This window comes from Pongo abelii, chromosome 1 (assembly GCF_028885655.2).
Source record: "Pongo abelii isolate AG06213 chromosome 1, NHGRI_mPonAbe1-v2.0_pri, whole genome shotgun sequence".
NCBI classification, from domain to species: Eukaryota; Metazoa; Chordata; class Mammalia; order Primates; family Hominidae; genus Pongo; species Pongo abelii.
In genome coordinates, this window is record NC_071985.2 from 101620538 (window position 1) to 101640655 (window position 20118).

A 20118-nucleotide genomic window follows, 5' to 3' on the forward strand; every position below is an offset into this window, starting at 1 on the left:
CCTTGGCCATTGAGTGGTCCAAGGGAACGGGCCTTTATGAAAATTGGGACTCTAAATTAGTGCATTTTGAATCAATGGCTGTGTGTGATTAGCTGCAGGGAATCCCAGTTGGTAAATGGGATGCTGAGGGAATTTGCCAGCATGGATGGTGCTCGCTTACTGCTTAGAAGTTAATGTGTCAAGATAGGAATCAGTTGCTACAAGAGAAATGTAAGCCAGAAAAGGAAAATGCTGATCTGACTTCCAGACTGGCCCTGGCCCATGGCCAGGCCTATGTCTTGACTGATCAGCCTCAAAGTTATCAGCCTATTGCTGAAAAAAACAGCTGTCTGAGTGGCTGAAGAACTAGTCAGCTGGGGCTTGGAGCCAGTAAAAACCCAAATCCTATCTCAAGGATGGGAAGTTAACCGTAGTAAAATTCAAGGACCTGCACAAACTGTAAAGTTCCTTGGCATCCTATGGAATGCAGGGAAACAGTCCATTTTACCAAAGGCTAAGGCTGAAATACTAGAATTTGCAGCCCTACCACTGAAAAGGAGGTCCAAGGTTGTATTGGCTTGTTTGGATTTTGGAAACATCATATTCCCCACTTGGATAACATTTTACAACCTCTGCATGCAGTCACTAGAAAACGCTATGACTTTCACTGAAGAGAGAAAGAGAGCATGGCTTTTCAACAAGCCAAACAAGCAGAGCAACTGTATGCCCCTTACAGGATGGGCCAGTAGATCTGCAAATAACTGTCCTAGATAAACATGCTAATTGGAGTGTTAGGTAGAAACAAGATGGGAAGAGGATACCTTTGGGATTTTAGACCCAGAAGCTGTCAGAGGCTGGCAAAGCTTGTGCTCTTTGAGAAGCAACTGTTGGCCTGCTACTGGGTTTTACAGGAAAGAGAACACCTTTGTTTTAGTTTTTATGAGGCCCCAAATTCCTATTATGACTTGGGTCATGAGCTCCCTCAAAACTCATTGGATAGGGTACACTCAAGAAAGTAACATCATAAAATGGAAATGGTACATACAAGACCAGGCTAAGCCATAACCAAAACGGGTATCATTTTTATATGAGGATGTGCAAAACTTGTCAGCACAGCAAACCACGGAGCAAGTCTTGCAGATAGGGGAGGAAACCTCCCTTGCCCAATGGGGCAAATCCTTTAAAGAACTAAGCCCAGAGGATCAGAAACATGCTTGGTTTACTGATGGTTCCACCAAATACATTGGTGGGACCCGACGCTGGGAGGCTGTGGCTTATAATCCTGTTAAAAATATAAACATTTCTGATGAAGGGAGGGGTATGAGAAGCCATCTGGCTGAACTAGTAGCCATCCTCTGAGCTATTCAGAAGCAGGCCAGAGGGATTTGTTACTTGTATACCGACTCTTCGTCAGTAGCAAATGGTCTTACTACCTAGATGCCTGAATGGCAAGGAAACAAATGGTCAATTAGGAATACAGAGGTTTGGAGAAAACAATACTGGGAAGATATCTGAATCCTGTGCACACTACCATTATTGCTGTTTTCCATAATGATGCCCATGCATCTCTGCTTTCTCTTGACAGAATATTAATCAGTAGTCAGATGGACAGGCCACAATTTCCACCATACATGCAAACTTGAATGTGGATGAATGGATTACAACACATTCAAGCCTGGCAATGAGATACATTATAATGTATGGTGGTATAATTGATAATGATTACCGGGGAGAGTTAAAGTTCACTTTATACAATACCACTCCAGATTCTTCTGCTATAAGACTGCAGATGCGGGTTGCTCAATTATCAGTGGTACCTTGTTAAAAATTAACCCCCGAGGAAATCTTGCCCCAACAGAGGCTACATACAGAACTGGGAAATTCAGATCCACTAGTACAGGTAGCTTAAATCCTGGATCCAAAATATGGATACAGCCTCCATCAGATCCCACCCCTAAGGCTGGTCACCTTGTAGCTATAGGAGCAGAAAATAAAGGGATAGTACAATTTCTTAAAAATGAAAAGCAATATCATGTTTCTCTCCACTTTTGTTATTACAGAGAATAACCTGTCCACTAGTAATCAGTACCTGGGTCATCATGTCTGATGCCGAGTATGAGTTCATCAACTGGGCAGCCACCATTGCAACAGAAGCCAACTGCAGTCAATGTTGGCTTTGCATCAAATTGCCAGAGGCCACAGGAAATGGACTACCTTGGAGAGTTGTCCTCGCCAACATTTCTGAATGGCTCTGTCGCTACCAATGGGGCCACAACAATAACAGTTGCAATCCAACCTGGACTTCCTTTGCTACTTTAATAACATCTTAATACACTATAATAATAGTATAACCATTGTAGTCTCCTGGGGGCCCCTCTGGGTATGCAGATCCTATTGGTGGCAATACCTGGCCCTATATTGGATGGGGAGATGCACTTGGGGGGTGACATTAATTCCATTCACCATCCAGGATAATATTCTCCTCCCCAGTAATCTAGACAAACATTGCTGGTTTTGAATGTGCCAGACTCCCTGGTGGTGGTACCCTATCACAGTATTCTTCCCCTGCCCCTGGTATAATCCTGTTTCAGCAACAAAGGAAAACATTAAGCCTACATGTAGAAAAAGCTCTTAATGATAGTAGCATTGGACTTTTATTGTTATCAGATGAATTTGCTCAGCTGCGTACTCTTGTGTTGCAAAATTGAATGGCATTAGGTATGCCTACCACAGCCCAAGAAGGAGTTTGAGCCTTGCTACATACTGAATGTTGTGTGTATATCCCTGACAATTCTCACATTATTACTCTCCTTGCTCAAGACACGCAAGGACAAGTATAACAGTTAGAATCTGACCGTCAGGACCCCATCATGGATTGGCTGTCACACTGGCATTGGCGTTGGCCATGGTGGGTGTTGTTTTATTAATTGTGCTTTTCATTCTCCTCTGCTTACCGTGTATCTGTAATCTATACCAATTGTGCCTTCCCCGTATATCTGTAAAAACATTTTCCTACAATTGGGTGTCAAACTGAGGCTGAATGTGAAGGAAAATTTAAATATTAAATTTGAACTCAACGAACATAGACACAAACAATGATCACTAAGTCCCAGAACAGGTTGTGTGAGCTCCTTGAGGCATTCATCCAGCACTGTTTCTGAGAAATAGTAATTGAAAAACAACAGACAATCACAAAAACAAGTTGGCCTTTTCATGTTCCTTGAGTCCAGTCAAGAAGGGCACTCATGACTGGGCCTCACATCGAACAAATTGATACAAAAAAAGCTAGGGTCCCAGACTGCGCTGAAGCTTAAGGAGACCTCTGCTTGTCTGTGCACAGATGGGTGGCTGACTCTGGAGCCCAGGCTCTTGCTTTCCTATAGGCAAAGCCCAGGGAACAGAAGAGAGTCACACCAAGAGTTGAAGTGTCAAGAGATATAGCAATGACACGTGTATGCAGGGTCCAGACAGGAAACTCATGGTTTTGGTGCTGAGCCCAACAGTATGTTACAATGTCTTCTAAGAGAAGAACCAAGGCAAAAAACTAATGTCACTTTGGCGTTAAGCCCAGTGATATGCCACAATTTCCACTGCAGGAAGAACCTAGGCAGAAGAGAATAGTTACATCAGCTAGGTGCTACCCCCATTGATATGTCACAATCCCCACTTGAGCAGGAATTACTCAGCAGAAGAAAGTCACATCACCCGAGTGATAGGTGCAGAGTTATGTCACAATGCCCTCTTTAGGCAGGGCACAGGCCAGAGTGTTACATCGCCTGGGTGTTGAATCCACCAGTATGTGACTATTCCTCTTATGTGGGCAGAACACAGGCAGAAGTGTCACATAACCTGGATGCAGGGCCCAGTGATATTTCACAATGCCTCCTGTGGGCAGTGCCAAGTTAGGAGAGGAGACAACCGTCACCTGTGAGCAAGGCCCAGTAATACATCACTAAGCTCACAGTGGGCAGCACTAAGACAGGAAAATAGAGTCACATTACACAGGTGTTCTGCCCAGTGATATGGCACAATATCCAAAATATGCAAGGCCCAGGCAAAAGATGAAAGTCATATCTCCTAAGTGCTGGTTCCAGATGTGTCACCGTCTGTCTGTTGGGCAGGTCCCAGGCAGAAGAGGAGAGTCATGTCACGTAGGTGTTGAATAAAAAGATATTTCATAATGCCATGTGGGCAGCGCCACTGCAGGAGAGTTGCATCATCTATATTTTGAACCAAAAAAGTCATAATACACAATGTATGCAGAGCCCAGGGGAAAAAAAAAGGGTCACAACACCTGAGTGCTGGGTTCAGCAATATGTCATGATATCCCCTTAGGGGAGGGCCCACAAAAGAGAGTCACATCACCTAGGTGGGAGGCCCAGAGATATTTAATAATGCCACCTGTAAATAGGGCTCAGGAAGAAGAAGAGAGTCACTTAACCTAGAAGCTTGGTCCAACTATGTGTCATAATCACTCCAGTGGGCAGGACCCAGGCATGAGATGAGGGTCACATCACATATTTCCTGGGCCACAATCTGCACTCTGGACAGGTCTCAGGCAGAAGAAGAAAGTCACATTATCTAAATTCTGGAATTAAAGATATGTCACAAGAACATTTGTGAGGTAAAACAGGTAGAAGACTCACATCACTGTGTGCTGCTGTCAACGAGGTTACTCTTCTTTCTGTGGGCATGACTCAAGCCAAAGAGGAGAATCACACACCTAAGTGGAGTGCCCAGAGATACATTACTATCTTTTTTATGAACAAAACCGAGGTAAAAGAGAAGAATCACATCAAACTGTGGATGTGCTCAGAGATATCTCACAATACTGCTTGTGGGCAGGATCCAGGCAGAAGACTCACATCACCTTGCTGAGCAATATGTTACGATGCCCAACAATATGTTACAACGACTTCTGAGGGCAGTGCTAAGACAAAAGGGTAATGTCACTTTGGTGTTGGGCACAGTGATAAGTCACAATCCTTACTGTTGGCAGAACATAGAAGAGCAGAGCCACATCAGCTAGGTCCTGGGTTCAGCGATATGTCACAATTTTCTCTGTAAACATGAAACAGGCAAAATAAGAGTCACGTATTCTGAGTGATGGGTGCAGAGATATGTCACAATGTCCCCTTTAAGGAGAGCCCAGGCAGGAGAGCTGCATAACCTGGGTGTTGGGCCCAGAAATATAGCTTATTTTGTAGGGCCCTGGCAGAAAAATTACAAAACATTAGTGCAGAACCAAGTGATATGTTATAATGTCCCCTGTGAGCAGCATCAAGGCAGCAGAGGAGACTCACATCACATGGTTGCTAGGACAAGTGATCTGCTACAATCTTCTTAGTAGGCAGGGTGCAGGTACTTTTTCTAGGTGAAGAATGCAGAGAGAGGTGACAAGGCCCCCTGTGAACAGGGCTTGGGCAGTAGCCATCAATTCCCTAGGTATTGTGCCCAGCAGTATATCACAATATCCAAAATATGCAGGGCCCAGGCAGAAGAGGAGAGTCACATCATGTGGGTGCTTGTTTCAATGACTTGTCACAATCCCTCCTTTTGACAGGACCCAGGCAGAAAGGGAGGGTCACATAACCCAGGTGATGAATAAAAAGTTGTGTCGTAATACTCCTAATGGAAAAGTCCATTTAGCAGAGTTCTAAGTGTTGGATCCAGCCATATGTCACAATACAGAAGGTATGCAGGACCCAGGTAGGAGAGGAGGGTCACACTTTCTAGGTGCTGGTTCCATTGATACATAGCATTCACCCTCAAGCAGAGACAAAGCAGGAGAGACATATCACTTTTTGAAAGGAGGGCCCAGGCAGGAGAGTCAAATCACCTATGCGAGGGGCCCAGTGATATGTCACAATCTTCTCTGATGGAAGAATCTAGAAAGAAGAAAGTCACTTCAGGTAAGAATTGAGCCCAGTAACTATCACAATTCTTCCTGTAAGCAGGGACCAGGCAGGAGAAGAGAGTCACAACACCTGGGTGATGAGCACAGAGATATATTACAATGTCTTTTGTAGCCAGGGCCCACACCATAGACTTTCATGACCTAAGTGTTGGACCCAACAATATGTCACAATGTCCTATGTTACAGACTGCAGACAGAAGAGTCACATAACCTGAGTGTGGGTCTCAAGGATATGTCACAATATCCCTTGTAGGCAGTGCCAAGGCAAAAGAGGAGACTCACATTAACTGTGTATAAGACCAAGAGATATGTCACAATGAGCCCTATGGGTAGTGCAAAGGCAAGAGAACAGAGGCACCTCACATAGGTGCTGGGTTCAATAATGTCACAATTTTATCTATGGGTTGGGCTAGTCAGAAGAATCAAATCAGTCAAGAGCTGGGCCGAGATGTATTTCACAGTTACACCTCCAGTCCAAGGTTGAGACTGACTATCCTGCACATTTCCCATATCTAGGTGTGAGAGCAAACACATTCTGTATGTTGGGTCTAAGTATACAAGTCACAGTCTCAATGGCGGACTGGATCTGTGCATGACAGCTTCAATATTTCCCGAGGACCGTGGCCCCTCAATGGAGTCATAGCCTCACGTGTTTACTGAATGTTGGTTTTAGAATCACTAACACAAACATGGATCACATCCACTTATGAGAGTCAACTTTCAACTGCCTCCAGGTGTGAGATTCACAGCCTCAACACTGGGCTGTGTTCATGTGAAAAGATGACAGTTTTTACTCTTGGCTCAGTGTGCATATGAGTGTCACAATCTCACCTTTGTTCTGGGCCCTGTCAGGACACTGTCTTCACCACGTGAAGTCTTTATATAGTATGCGTGAATGTAACAATCCTCTCTGAAACCTTAAGCAGGCATGGACCCTCCCTTGTACCTTTAGCTTTAAGCCCAGGTATGACAGTCAATATCTTTTTAATTGGCTGGGTCCAAATAAGAGTTCTTAACTGCCTATGAGCTGTGTTTAAAAATGAGTCACCATCCCACCTGTGACTGGATGTTCACATATGAAAGTCACCATCCCAATTGTGGGCCATGTCTGCATGTGTAATTCAGGACCTCAAGAGTGGGCTCTCTCCACGTGTTATAGAGACCATCCTGAATATTGGTGGGGTGTACATCTGAGAAGCATAATCTCATCTGTACGCTGAGCCCTGTGGTGACAATTTCTCTATCATACTTTATACAATATGCAAGACAGTGGTACTCCTCCGTGTGATGTATCACTGGGTCTTGCATACAGGTAATGTGAGTCTTCACTCCTGCCTTGGCAATGCTCACAGGAGACATTGGGACATACCAGTGAACCTGATATTCAGGTTATGTGACTGTCTTTCCTGTGCTCTGTCCATGGGCTTTCGTGACATATTACTGGGTCCAAAATACAGGTGACATAGCTCTCCTGTCTGGACCCTGCCTAGAAAGGGCATGGTGGCATATCTCTGCACCAGCCACTAGATGATGTGACTCTATCTTCTGTCTAGTCTCTGCTTACAGGGTGAATTGTGACTTATCGCTAGGTGCAACCTTTAGCTAATGTGACTCTTCCCTTTTTTCAGGTTCCGCCCACGGGGGAGATTGTGACATACCGATGGGTAAAACACCAAAATGATTTTACTCTTTTGTCTTGGCTCTGCCCTCAGAAGTCATTGGGACGTATTGCTGAACAACCACCAATGTAATGTGAGTGTCCTACATGAACCCTGCCCACAGGGAGCATTGTGACATATCTCTGAGCCCATGAACTGTTTGATATGGCTCTATTCTCTTACCTGGGCTTTGCCCATGAGAAAGATTGTGACGTATCTCTTGGTCCAGTGCTTAGGTGATGTGATTCTTCTCTCCAGCCTGAGACACGCCCACAGAATTAAGAGTGACATCTCTGGGCCTAGCCCACAGGTGATGTGAATCTTATTCCTGGTTTCTGCCCAAGGGAGTCATTGTGATATATCTCTGAGACCAATATTAGAATGATGTGACTCTCTTGTTCTTACTGAGACCTGTCCACAGTGGGAATGATGACATATCACTTAGGCCAGCACATATGTGATGTGACTCTCTTCTCATGCCTGGGCCCTGCCCCCTGGGCTAATTATGACATATAGCTGGGCCCCTCCCCTAGGTTATGCAACATATCCCTGTGATAACATTCTTTGTACCATTCAAAGACTTCATATAACATAAGAGAGAGTGGTATTCCTCAAAGACCATACAAAGAGAAGACTTAGGACCTACCCGTTTTCCAAAGCCTTGCTATGAAAAACAGCGTTTCTCTTATTGGCAGGTTTGAGGTATGAAAGTCATTATTACACCTGTGAGCTGGTCAAGATATGTGTATCAATCTCTCCTCTGGGTAGGGAGTGAACAGGAGAGTCACATCACCTGGATACTTGGCCAGAGATCTGTCAATATCTTCCCTGATGGCAGGGACCAGGTAGGAGAGTCACATACCTAAGGCTGGGCCAGGGATATGTAACAATGTTTTCTGAGGTCGGAGGCTAGAAGGGGAGTCCCACCACTTGTGTGCTCACTGGGGATATGTTGCAATCCCCTCCTGAAATCAGAGTACAAGCAACAAAGTCAAATCACCTGAATATTGGGCTCAGTGATATGTCACCACACTCCCTGTGGGCAAGGCCATGGCAGGAGAGACACATCATCTGATTACTGATTACTGGGCCCAGTGATATGTCACAGTCTTTCCTGTGGGCAAGGTGCAGGCAGAAAGGATAGTCATATCCTCTGGTGATGGATGCAGAGATATGCTACAAGGCCCCCGGTGGGCACAGTTCAGGCAGGAGCCTCCAATCTCTTAGGTGTTAAATTCAGTGATATGTTACAATGCTCCCTGTGGGCAGCAACAAGGCAAGAGAATAAAATCACATCACCTATGTTCTAGGTCCAATGATGTGTCCCAATTTTATTTGTGAGCTGTGCTTAAACAGAAGAGTCTAATCACTAAGGTGCTGGACAAATGTGTATGTTTGTCACAATGACACCTGCAGGAAGGTCCAGAGATGAGATTAATCCCACACATATTCTGGTTTTAGGCATGAGAATGAACAGCTTCTGTATGTTTGATCTAAGTATACAAGTCACTATCTCAATAGTGGACTAAATTTGTTCATGGCAGCCCCATTTTCTCTTGCAGACTTTGTCTCCTTAGTGAAATCACAGCTTCACAGGTGTGCTGACTCATGATCTGAGAGTCATCAACACATCTGTGACTCTCACATATGAGAGTCAATTTTTCAACTTTTGAAACTGCCTTTGGGTGTGAGATTCAGAGCCTCAAAAGTGAAATATGATCATGTGAAAGTACGACAATCTTTAATGTTGGCTGGGTATGCATCCCAATGTCATTATATTACTGTGTGCTCAGCGCTGTTAGGACTCTCTGTGTTGCACCTGAGGGCTTTAGATGGTATGCATGATGGTCTCAATTTGTTCTGAGATTTTCATGCTGATATGGACCCACAATCATACCTGTGGCCCTAAGCCAATATATGAGTCAACATCTTTACAATTGGCGGGGTCCAGATAAGAGAATCATCACCTTTCTATGAGCTGGGTTTATAACAAAGTTCCCATTCCAACTGTGGCCAGATATTTACATATGAGAGCCACAATTCCAGCTACAAACTGCATTCATGTGTGAAATTCAGGACCTCACCAGTGGGTTCTGTTTATGTGTGAGGATGAAAATAATAATGGTCAGGAGGGTGCAGGGTGTGCATATGAGAAACAAATTTCACCTGTGTGCTGGGCCCTGTGATGAGACTCTGTACCACCTGAGGGCTTTATGTAATGTGTGAGAGAGTGGATGATCTTAGTGAGGAGACCCAGGGTTTTTTTTCAATTTCCTAAGTGTAGCTAGGAGAGGCAGTATCTCTCCTATTGGCTGGTTTGACATATGAAAGTGATCATTGCACCTGTGAGCTTGTGCTCCAAGATATATGTCACAATTATACCTGCATATAGGAAGATAACAGGAGAGTAAAATCGATTGGACGCTGGGCCAGGGATATGTCACAATCTTCCCTGAGAACAGGGATGAGGCAAGAGAGTCACATTACCTGAATGCTCAGGCATGGGTATGTTGCAATCCATTCCTCAAATTAGGACCCAGGCAGCAGAGTCACATCACCTGGGTGCTGAATCTAGCAATATGTCACAATCCTCTCTGTGGTCAGGATGCAGGCAGGAGAAGACCATCACATCTTCTGGTGATGAATGCAGAATTACATCACAAGTTTCTCTATGGGTAAGGTAGAGGAATAAACCTTTTATCCCCTAAGTGTTGGGCCCAGGAATATGTCACAATACCCAAAATATGCAAAGCCCAGGCAAAAGAGAAGAGTCACATCATCTTGGTGGTAGGGTCAGAGATATTTCACAATCCTCCTTTTGGAAGGGCCCAGATAAGAGTGGAGAGTAACATCACCTAGGAAATGAATAGAAAGGTATGTCATAATACCCGTGTTGGCAAGACCTATGCAGAAGAGTCACATCACCTATGTGTTCAACTCAGACATATGTCACCATACACCATGTATGCAGGGCCCAGGCAAGAGAAAAGGCCACATCACCTCAGTTCTGGGCCCAGCAATATATCACAATACCCCCTAAGAGGAGGTAACAGACAGGAGAGTCACATCACCTAGGTCAGAGGAGCAGAGCTATGTGACAATGCCCTGTGTGTGTGGGCCCAAAAATAGAGGAGAGTTATATCACCTGAAGACTGTACACAGCTATAAGTCACAATCACCCCCATGGGTAGCACCCAGGCATGAGGGGAGAGTACCATCATGTAGGTGCTGTGCCAGGCTGTATTTCACAATCTCCACTGTGGATAGGTCTCAGGGAGAAGAGGAGCATCACATCATCTAGGTGATGGGTCTAGAGATACTTCAAAATGACCCCTCTGGAGAGACCAGGATGCAGAATCACAGGATCTGTGTGCTGGGCCTAGCAATAACTCACTCTCACTTTTGTAAACATGGCCAAGGCAGAAGATGAAGGCCACATCTTTAAGGTGATGAACGCAGAAATATTTCACAAGGCTCCCTGTAGGCAAGACTCAGGCAGGAGTTTCCCTTCCCTCAGGTTTTGGGACCACGAATATGTCACAATGTGGGGCTCAAGCAAAAAACAAAGAAACATCACCTATTTACTGGGCTCAGAATTATGTCACAATGTCTCCTGTGGGCAAAGCCCTTGTTAAAAAAGAAGAGTCTTGTCAAATAGTTGATGGGCTCAGATATATGTCACAATGCCATATGTTACAAATTGCTGTAGGCAGGGTTCAGGCAGGAGACTCACTTTGGTGTTGGGCCCAATAATGTTTCACAGTGCTTTCTGCTTGCAGGGCAAAGTCAAAAGAGTAATGTCACCTAGAAGCTTGACCCACCAGTATATCACAATCTCCTTCCAAACAAGTCCTGAAAAACAAAAGAAGAGTAACATGAGCTAGGTGCTGGGCACAGTGATATGTCACAATCCCTTCTTTAAGCAGGGACTAAGCAGGAGAAGAAAATCACACCACATGGGTGATGGGGACATAGATATTTCACAATGTCCCCTTAGGCACAGCTCAGGAAGGAGAGGTAGATCATCTAGGTTTTGGATGCAGCATCACAATGGCCACTGTGGACAGGGCACCAGCAGAGGGGTCACATAACCTGGATGTGGGACCCAGCAATACATCACAATGCCCCTGTGAGTAGCACTAATGCAAGACAGAAAACTTACATTACCTAGGTGCAAGGCCAAGTGATATGTTCCAACGTCCCCTGTGGGCAACACCAAGGCAGGAGATAAGAGTCATGCCACCTAGGTGCTGGCTTCAGTGATATATCAGAATTCCATCTGTGAGCAGACACAAGAAACAGAGCTAAAACACTTGGGAGCTGGACAGAGATGTATGTCACAATCCCACCTGCAGAAAGCGACAGGGACGAGATGAACAACTCCACACATGTCCAGATTCCAGGCATGAGAATTTGTATGTTGGGCCTAAGTACAACAGTCCCAATCTCAACAGTGAACTGGATTCATAAATGAGTCTTTTCTGGCTGACCGTGTCCCCTTAGGAGAGTTACAGTCTCACAGACGTAATGAATTTTGGTTTGAGAGTCCAACCTACCTGTAGACAAGATCCATATATGAGAGTCAATTTTCTTTTTTTCTTTCTTCCTTTCTTCCTTCCTTCCTTCCTTCCTTTCTTTCTTTCTTTTTCTTTTTCTTTCTTTCTTTCTTTCTTTCTTTCTTTCTTTCTTTCTTTCTTTCTTTCTTTCTTTCTTTCTTTCTTTCTCTCTTCTTTCTTTCTTTCCTCTTTCTTTTTTCTTTCTTTCTTTCTTTCTTTCTTTCTTTCTTTCTTTCTTTCTTTCTTTCTTTCTTTCTTTCTTTCTTTCTTTCTTTCTTCCTTCCTTCCTTCCTTCCTTCCTTCCTTCCTTCCTCCCTCCCTCTCTCCCTCCCTCCCTTCTTCTTCTTCCTTTCTTTTTTTCTTTCTTTCTTTTTCTTTCTTCTTTTTTTCTCCCTTGAGACAGAGTCTCACTCTATCGCCAGACTGGAGTGCAGTGGGGTGATCTCGGCTCTCTGCAAACTCTGCCTCCTGGTTTCAAGTGACTCTCCTGTCTCAGCTTCCCGAGTAGCTGGGATTACAGGTACATGCCACCAGGCCCAGCTAATTTTTGTATTTTTAGTAGAGACGGGGTGGCCAGGCGCAGTGTCCCATGCCTGTAATCCCAGCAGTCTGGTAGATCGAGGTGGGTGGATCACCTGAGGTCAGGAGTTTGAGATAAGCCTAGTCAATATGGTGAAACCCCGCCTCTACCAAAAATACAAAAATTAGCTGGGCATGGTGGCATGAGCCTGTAGTCCCAGCTACTCTGGAAGCTGAGACAAGAGAATTGTTTGAACCTGGGAGGCAGAGGTTGCAGTAAGCCTAGATGGTACCACTGCACTCCAGTGTGGGTGACAGAGCAAGACTCTGTCTCAAAATAATAACAATAATAATAATAATAATAATAATAATAATAAACAAATAGTAAAGAGACACAGTTTCACCATGTTGGCCGGGATGGTCTTGATCTCCTGACCTCATGATCCACCTGCCTCACCCTCCCAAAGTGCTGCAATTACAGGTGCAAGCCACCGCGCCCCTGGCCAGTTGTGCTTATTTTTGAGGATGATAACTTTTATTGTCACCAGAGTTTGCATGAGTGTTACAATCTCACCTGTTTGCTGGGCCCTGTTAGGACACTATGTACCTCCTGTGGGCCTTGTACAGTATGCATTAAACATAATCCATTCTGAGGTCTTCATGCTGATATGAACCTATGATCATACCTGTGGCCATAAGCTCAGGTATGAGAGTCAACATCTCTCCAGCTGGCTGGATCCAGATAAGAGGATCTTTACTTGGCTGTAAACTGGGTTCAGAAATAAGTCACTATCCCAACTGTGACTGGATGTTCACATATGATAGTTACAATTCCAATTGTGGACTGCATTCAGGTATGAGATTTAGGACCGCTCCAATCACCTCTATTCCTGTGTAAGAATGACAATTCTGATGACTGGTGGATGTGCATACAGAGAACACAATCTCACCTGTGTTCTGGGCCCTGTGATGACACTGTACCATCTGAGTGCTTTACATGATATGCAAGAGTACTTAGTTTCTCTGACCTTCATGGTAAGAGAAGACCCATAATTTTGCACGTTTTGTTAAGCCTGGCTATGAGAGAAAGTATCTCTCCTATTTGTTGGTTTAAGGTATGAATGTCATCATCACACCTATGGGCTAGGCCAAAATATATGTGACAATCTCACATTTGGGTAGTCAGCAAGCAGGAGAGTCTCATCACCTGGGTCTGTGTCAGGGATATGTCACAGTCTTCCCTGAGGATGAGGACAAGGCAAGAGAGTCACATCCCTAGGTGTTCTGCCAGGGATATGTTCTTGCTCCATCCTGAAAGCACGACATATGCAACAGAGTCACATCACCTGGGTTCTGGGCCCAGCCATATGTCACAATTTTCCCTTTGACAACACATCACCTGTTTGCTGGGCCCAGAAATATCTACAGTTTTTCTTGTGAGCAGGGCTCAGGCAGAAATGGGGGGGGGGGATCACATTTTCTAGGTGATAAATGCAGAGCTATGTCACAAGGCCCCCAGTAGTCATGGCCTTGGCAGAATCTTCCTATTGTCTAGGAGATTGGCCCAGTGATACATCACAATACCTAAATTGTGCAGGGCCCAAGGCAAAGAGGAGAGTCGCATCACCTAAGTGATGAACAAAAAGATATGTCATAACACCCAGGTGGAAATGGCCCATGCAGGTGAGTCATATTACCTACGTGTTGGACCCAGTGATATGTCACAATACACAATATATGCAGGGCCCAGCCAAGAGTGGAGAGTCAAATCACCCAGGTGCTGGGCCTGGTGATATATTGTAATCTCTCTTTGGTCAGAGCCCTAGCAGTAAAAGAAACTCACATCACTTCGGTGCTGAAGTCAGCCATATGTCACAATACCCCTGAGAAATGGGCCCAGGCAAAGAGTCACATCATTTAGGTGAGAGGCCCATAGGTATTTTGCAATGCCTCCTGTGGGTAGCGCTCAGTAAAAAGACAGTCACATTACTTAGAGTCTGTCCCCAGCGATTTGAAAGAATCCCTGCTGTGAACAGGCACCAGGCAGGACAAAAGATTCCCATCACCTGGGTGATCAGTGCACAGATATGTCACAATGCCCGCTGTAGGCAAAGCCTAGACAAGAGTTACATCACCTGGGTGTCAGACCCAGCAATATGTCACAATGTCTCGTGTGGGCAAAGCACAGGACAGAGTCACATAACAAAGTGCCAGGACCAGTGATAGGTCAGGATACCCATTATGGGCAGTGCCAAGACAGGAGAATAGAAGCATACAAATTAGGTGCTGGATTCAGGGATATATCACAATCTCATCTGTGGGCTACATACAGGCAAAAAAGTCAAATCACTCAGGTGCTGGCTAGAGGTGTACATCAGAATCAAACCTGCAGGAAGGTCCATGGATGAGATTTACAATCCCACATAAGTGCCGGTTCTGGGTATGAGAGTCAACGCCTCCTGTATGTTGCCTCTACGTGCATAAGTCACAATCTCAATGGTGGAATGGATTTTTCCATGAGAGCTTTAATCCGTTTTGAAAACTGAGTTATCTTAGTGTAGTCACAGCCTCACAAGTGTTTTGAATCTTGCTCAGGGAGTCACAAACCCACTTGCGGACAATATCCACTTATAAGAGCCAATTTTCCAACTTTTGACTGCCTCTGGGTGTGAGTTTCAGAACCTCAATTATGGGCTGTGTTCATGTGGGAGAATGACAATTTTGACTGATGGCTGGGATCAGGCAGGAGTCTTTCATCCTGCAGGTGTTGAGACAAAGGATATGCCACAATACCCAAAATATGCTGGGTGCAGGCAAAAGAGGAGACTCATATTAGCTGGTGGCTGGGTCCAGTTAAATGTCACCAAATCCCTTTTTGGCAGGGCTAAGGCAAAAGAGGAGAGTCAGAGCTAAATAAATGTCATATTGTCCCTGTGGGTAGGGTGTATGCATAAGAGTTGCATCACCTAGTCATTCAACCCAGCCATATATTACAATATACAATTTATACAGGGCCCAGGCAAGAAAGGAGAGTAATATCACATAGGTACTGGGTCCAGCAATATGTCACAATACCCCCTGAGGGGAGGCTTCAGACAACAGGGTAACATTACCTAAGTGAAGTGCCCAGAGAGATGTTTCAATGACTCTGGTGGGTAGGATTTTGAAAAATGAGAAGTTACATAACCTAGGGCCTAGGCCTAGCTAATTGTAACATTCATCTCCAAGATGGAGCCCAGAGATGAGAGAAAAGTCACATCATGTAGGTACTGGGCAAAGTAATATGTCACAATCCTTATTGTGAGCAGGCCCTAGGAAGAAATAGAGAGTCACATATTCTAGATGATGGGCCCAGAGGTATTTGACAATGACTCCTGTAGGTAGGGACCAGGCAGAAGAATCACATCACCTGTGTGCTGTGACCAGTTATAAGTCACACTTCCTTCTGTGGGAATGACCCAGGCAGGGAGAAGAGTTACATCATCCCAGTGCTAGACCCAGATATATGTCACAATCTCTCTTATGGACAATGCTCAGGTAAGAGAGGAGAGTCACATCAAATAGGTAATGGACCCAGAGGTATGTCACAATGCCTTCTGTGAACTTGATGCTGGCAGAAGATTCACATCAACATCAACTTTATGCTAAGCCCAGCAACATGTCGCAATCCCTTCTGTGTAAAGGGACCAGGCAGGAGAAGAGAATCACATTACCTGGCTGATGAGCACAGAGATATGTCACAATACCCCTTGTAGGCAGGGCCCAGGCAGAGGAGTTACATCGTCTGGGTGTTGGACCCAGCAATATACCACAGTGTCCCATATGGGCAGTGCACAAGCAGGAGAGTCACATAACCTGGGTGCGAGGCCAATCTATATATGACAACGCTTCCCATGGGCAGCGCCAAGGCAGAAAAGGAGACGCACATCACCTGGGTGCAAGGTCTAGCGATATGTCAAAATGCTTACTGTGGGCAGTGCCAAGGAAGGAAAATAGAGTTACATCCTCAAGGTGCTGGATCCAGCAATATGTTAATATCCCATCTGTGGGCTGGGTCCATGCAAGAGAGTCAAGTCACTCAGGTGCTAGGCACTGAAAAATTTCACAATGGAACCTGCAGAATGATCCAGGAATGAGATTAATAATCCCACAACTGTCTCAGTTGTAGGAATGACATTCAAGACCTCCTGTATGTTGGGTCTAAGCCCATGAGTAACCGTCTCAACAGCAGACTGGATTTGTGCATGAGAGCCTCAATTCCTCTGCAGACTGACCTGTGTTCATGTGAGAGGATGACAATAGTTACTGTTGGCTGGGTGTGCATATGAGTGTCACAATCTCACCTGTGTGCTCGGCCCAGTTAGCAAGCTCTATATACTACCCAATGGCCCCATACAGTATGAATGAGAGTTGTAATCAACTTTGAGACCTTCCTAATGGTAGGGACCCATGATCGTACCTGTAGCATTAAGCTTGTGAATGAGAGTCAACATCATTACAATTAACTAGGTCAGGATAGGAGAGTCCTCCCTTGCCTATGAGCTGAGTTTAGAAATGAGACACCATTTCAACTCTAGTTGAATGTTTATATATGAACACGGGCCTAACACCAAGGTGATGTGAGTCTCTGGCCTAGACACTTCAAGCAGGAGGCAATGTGACATATCTCTGGGCCTATCAACTATTTGACATGTCCTTCCTTTTTTACCTGAGCTTTTCCCATAAAAGAGATATGACATATGTCTAGATCCAGCAACTGGGTGATGTGACTTTCCTTTTTTGACTGAGCTTTGTGTATTTTGGGTATTCTGAAATATCCCTGGACCTAATATCTAGAAGATAAGAAGATCCAGCATGGGCCTGGCCTAAAAAGTTTCTTGTGACAAATTTCTACATGAATCACCTTGGAGATTTGACTCTTCCCTCTTACCTGAGCTTTGTCCATAAGAGAGATTGTTACATACCTCTACAGCAAGCACCTAAATGCTGTGACTCTTCTTTCTTGCCTGGGTCATGCCCACAGATGAAAGGGTGGCTTATTTCTGTGTCCAGCACACAGTTTATGTAATTATGCTGCCTGATCTCTGCTCATAGGAGCCATTGTGACATATCCCTGGGCCCAGAAACTATTTAATATGACTCTCCTCAATGACCTTAATTTTGTGCATGGGATAAATTGTGACATATCTCTGGATCCAGCACCTAGGTGATGCGACTCTCCTTTTCTTCATAGGCTATGCCCACAGGAAGGAGGCTGACTTATTGCTGTGTTGACAGCTGATGTGATACCTCTGTTCTTGTCTTCTTAGTTTATAAGAATTTAAACAAGAGACACACAGAAAAAAAGTACAGCATAATTTATTGGAAAAGAAAAAAATTGAAAGTTAATTGCAGAATACAGTACACCCTGAGAGAGATATTCCAAGGCAGGCTGCTCATAAGAGTGAGACAGTGTGGATTGTCGCTGAAGAAACCCCCTTACGGGAGTTTTACACTATTATTAGTAAGGAAGAGGGAAACAGAGTTGCTAGTAAGCATGTTCTGAGTGGTCTTCTGGGTGCTCATGCGCAGTAGCTTTACATGCTTGTTCATATGTTACATGTCTCCTAGATCTCCACCTAGGAGTGTATTTCTGTTTGTTTGTTTGTTCGTTTGAGACAGAATCTCGCTCTGTTGCCCAGGCTGGAGTGCAGTGGTATGATCTCTGCTCACTGCAACCTCCGACTCCCAAGTTCAAGCCATGCTCATGCCTCGGCCTCCTGGGTAGCTGGGATTACACGCATGCAACACCATACCCGGCTAATATTTTTTATTGAGACGGGGTTTCACTATGTTGGCCAGTCTAGTCTCGAGCTTCTGGTTTGGAGTGATCCATCTTCATCAGCCTGCCAAAGTGCTGAGAGTACAGGTGTGAGCCACCATGCCTGGCTGGAGGGTGTATTTTTTGCTATTAAAATAAGCAAAAGTTTATTTTGAGGACAGGTAAAATCAAAATGCACATGCCCTCCAGAACAGAAAGTCCTTAATGAAGATAGTTTGCTTGAATGAGCCCAGTTACAATGCAAATGCTAAGGCTTATTGTGTTGGCTGTACAGTCACCACAGTTTCTGTATCCCAAGATCATGGTCATTTTCTGGACTATCTATTCTGCCTCAATTTCCCCCTAAGAGATTTTTAGGGCAATAATCATATTGGAGGTTGAGGGGCTAGGCCAGTTTTTCTGGAGCTGTTTCCTGCTGAGTGGGTGTTACTTCTGTCTAGCCTGGGCCCTAAAGTTTCTTCCTGTGTGATCTAACTGGGCATAAACAATATCGTTCATGGAATCAGTGGGCAAGATATTGGCAGCCAACGTTTGAAAGCCTTGCAAAACCATCATGCAAACATGGAGTTGCCACAAGCAAGAGAGCAAGAAATCAGTTAACATTTTAAACAAAATTGGAACAAAAGTAAAAAATGAAAATCCAGTAATTAGTTGTACTGTTAAAGAGAGCAAGGCAGGCAATAGACATTTCTTTCATGTTCCCATGGAAGTTCCTAGAGATTCAATTTTTTTCTGCCTGAGTGATGATATTATTAATATTTTCTTGGACTAAACCAGACTGATTGATCTCAAAAACAGCATTCTTCTTTTAGATATAAACTGTTCCGTTTTGCCCGGCTGGGAGAAGATTCCAGACTCTTTGGTTTTGTTGGGCTACAGTGGCCATGGAGTCCAGACGTTGTTGAAGTCTATTGAGGCCCTCTGCTGCTTGTTGGGGACCCATTGAGGTTTTCTGAGATAGTTTATACTGGATTTCCAAGGCTCCACCTTATGGTGACCTTTGTGCTGCAAAAGTAGTTTACATTAAAATGGTGAAAGCAGCAAAAGTTTTAAGTCTTTTCTATTTTTTGCCAATAAGCAAAAGTTTTGTGCTTATTGGCAGCAGTCATTGGGTCCATTTATGGGTGGTGAAGTTGAATGGTGGTCAAAGTTAGAGCCTGGAAGACTTCAGTAAATGCGCTGAAGTTCTCTAAAAGCCATCAGAGTTGTTTCTTACATTGGATTAGATCATTTATTGAGAAGAGAAAAAGCACTCTGATGGTCCTCTCTCCATTTGAGACTTTGTGTAAGGGGAGCAATTTCTCTGGCCCTGGATGGTGTGAAGCTCCACTGTGAGTAACTGCAGCTGGGCTGGTCTCTATTTTACCTGGCAAAGGCCGATAGAGAGGAGCATAAGAAGGAGGTGAAACAAGCTTAGATTCTACAAAAGACTCTGATAGTGTGGGGGATGCTGGGGATTCTAAAGGAGGTGTAGGCCACTGAGGGCCCCTATCTGGAGATGGTGTTGGGCTGTGGGGTCTGTGGTCCCTTCCCCTTAATAAGAGATGATTTTCTAATGGTTCTGAGGGGCTTTATGGCTTACTAGGCTTTAGCCCACAGGTGCTGCATAGAGCTGGGTTTTGTTGTCAGGCCACAAAGGCTTGCACATAGGATACTTCAGACCTTTTT

General features: G+C 44.6%; 2 long non-coding RNA genes across 3 annotated transcripts in view; one reads left to right on the top strand and one right to left on the bottom strand.

Annotated features, from left to right (window-relative positions):
* The window catches only part of LOC134762089 (uncharacterized), a 24202-nt gene extending 21138 nt beyond the window's left edge, over window positions 1–3064 (top strand). Inside the window, exon 2 of the long non-coding RNA XR_010141667.1 lies at window positions 2040–3064. This is a non-coding gene — a long non-coding RNA (uncharacterized LOC134762089). The remainder of the gene's footprint in view (window positions 1–2039) is intronic.
* Window positions 1–17674, bottom strand: part of LOC129049434 (uncharacterized) — a 24033-nt gene extending 6359 nt beyond the window's left edge. The window contains exons 1-4 of one of the 2 annotated variants that reach the window (XR_008512499.2): window positions 17594–17674; window positions 11722–11833; window positions 11288–11406; window positions 4626–5040 (exon numbers count right to left, since the gene is read on the bottom strand). This is a non-coding gene — a long non-coding RNA (uncharacterized LOC129049434). Of the gene's footprint in view, window positions 1–4398; window positions 5041–11287; window positions 11407–11721; window positions 11834–17593 lie in introns of those variants that run through there. The other variant, XR_010141668.1, reaches the window with a different exon arrangement.
* Window positions 17675–20118: the final 2444 nt, after the last annotated feature.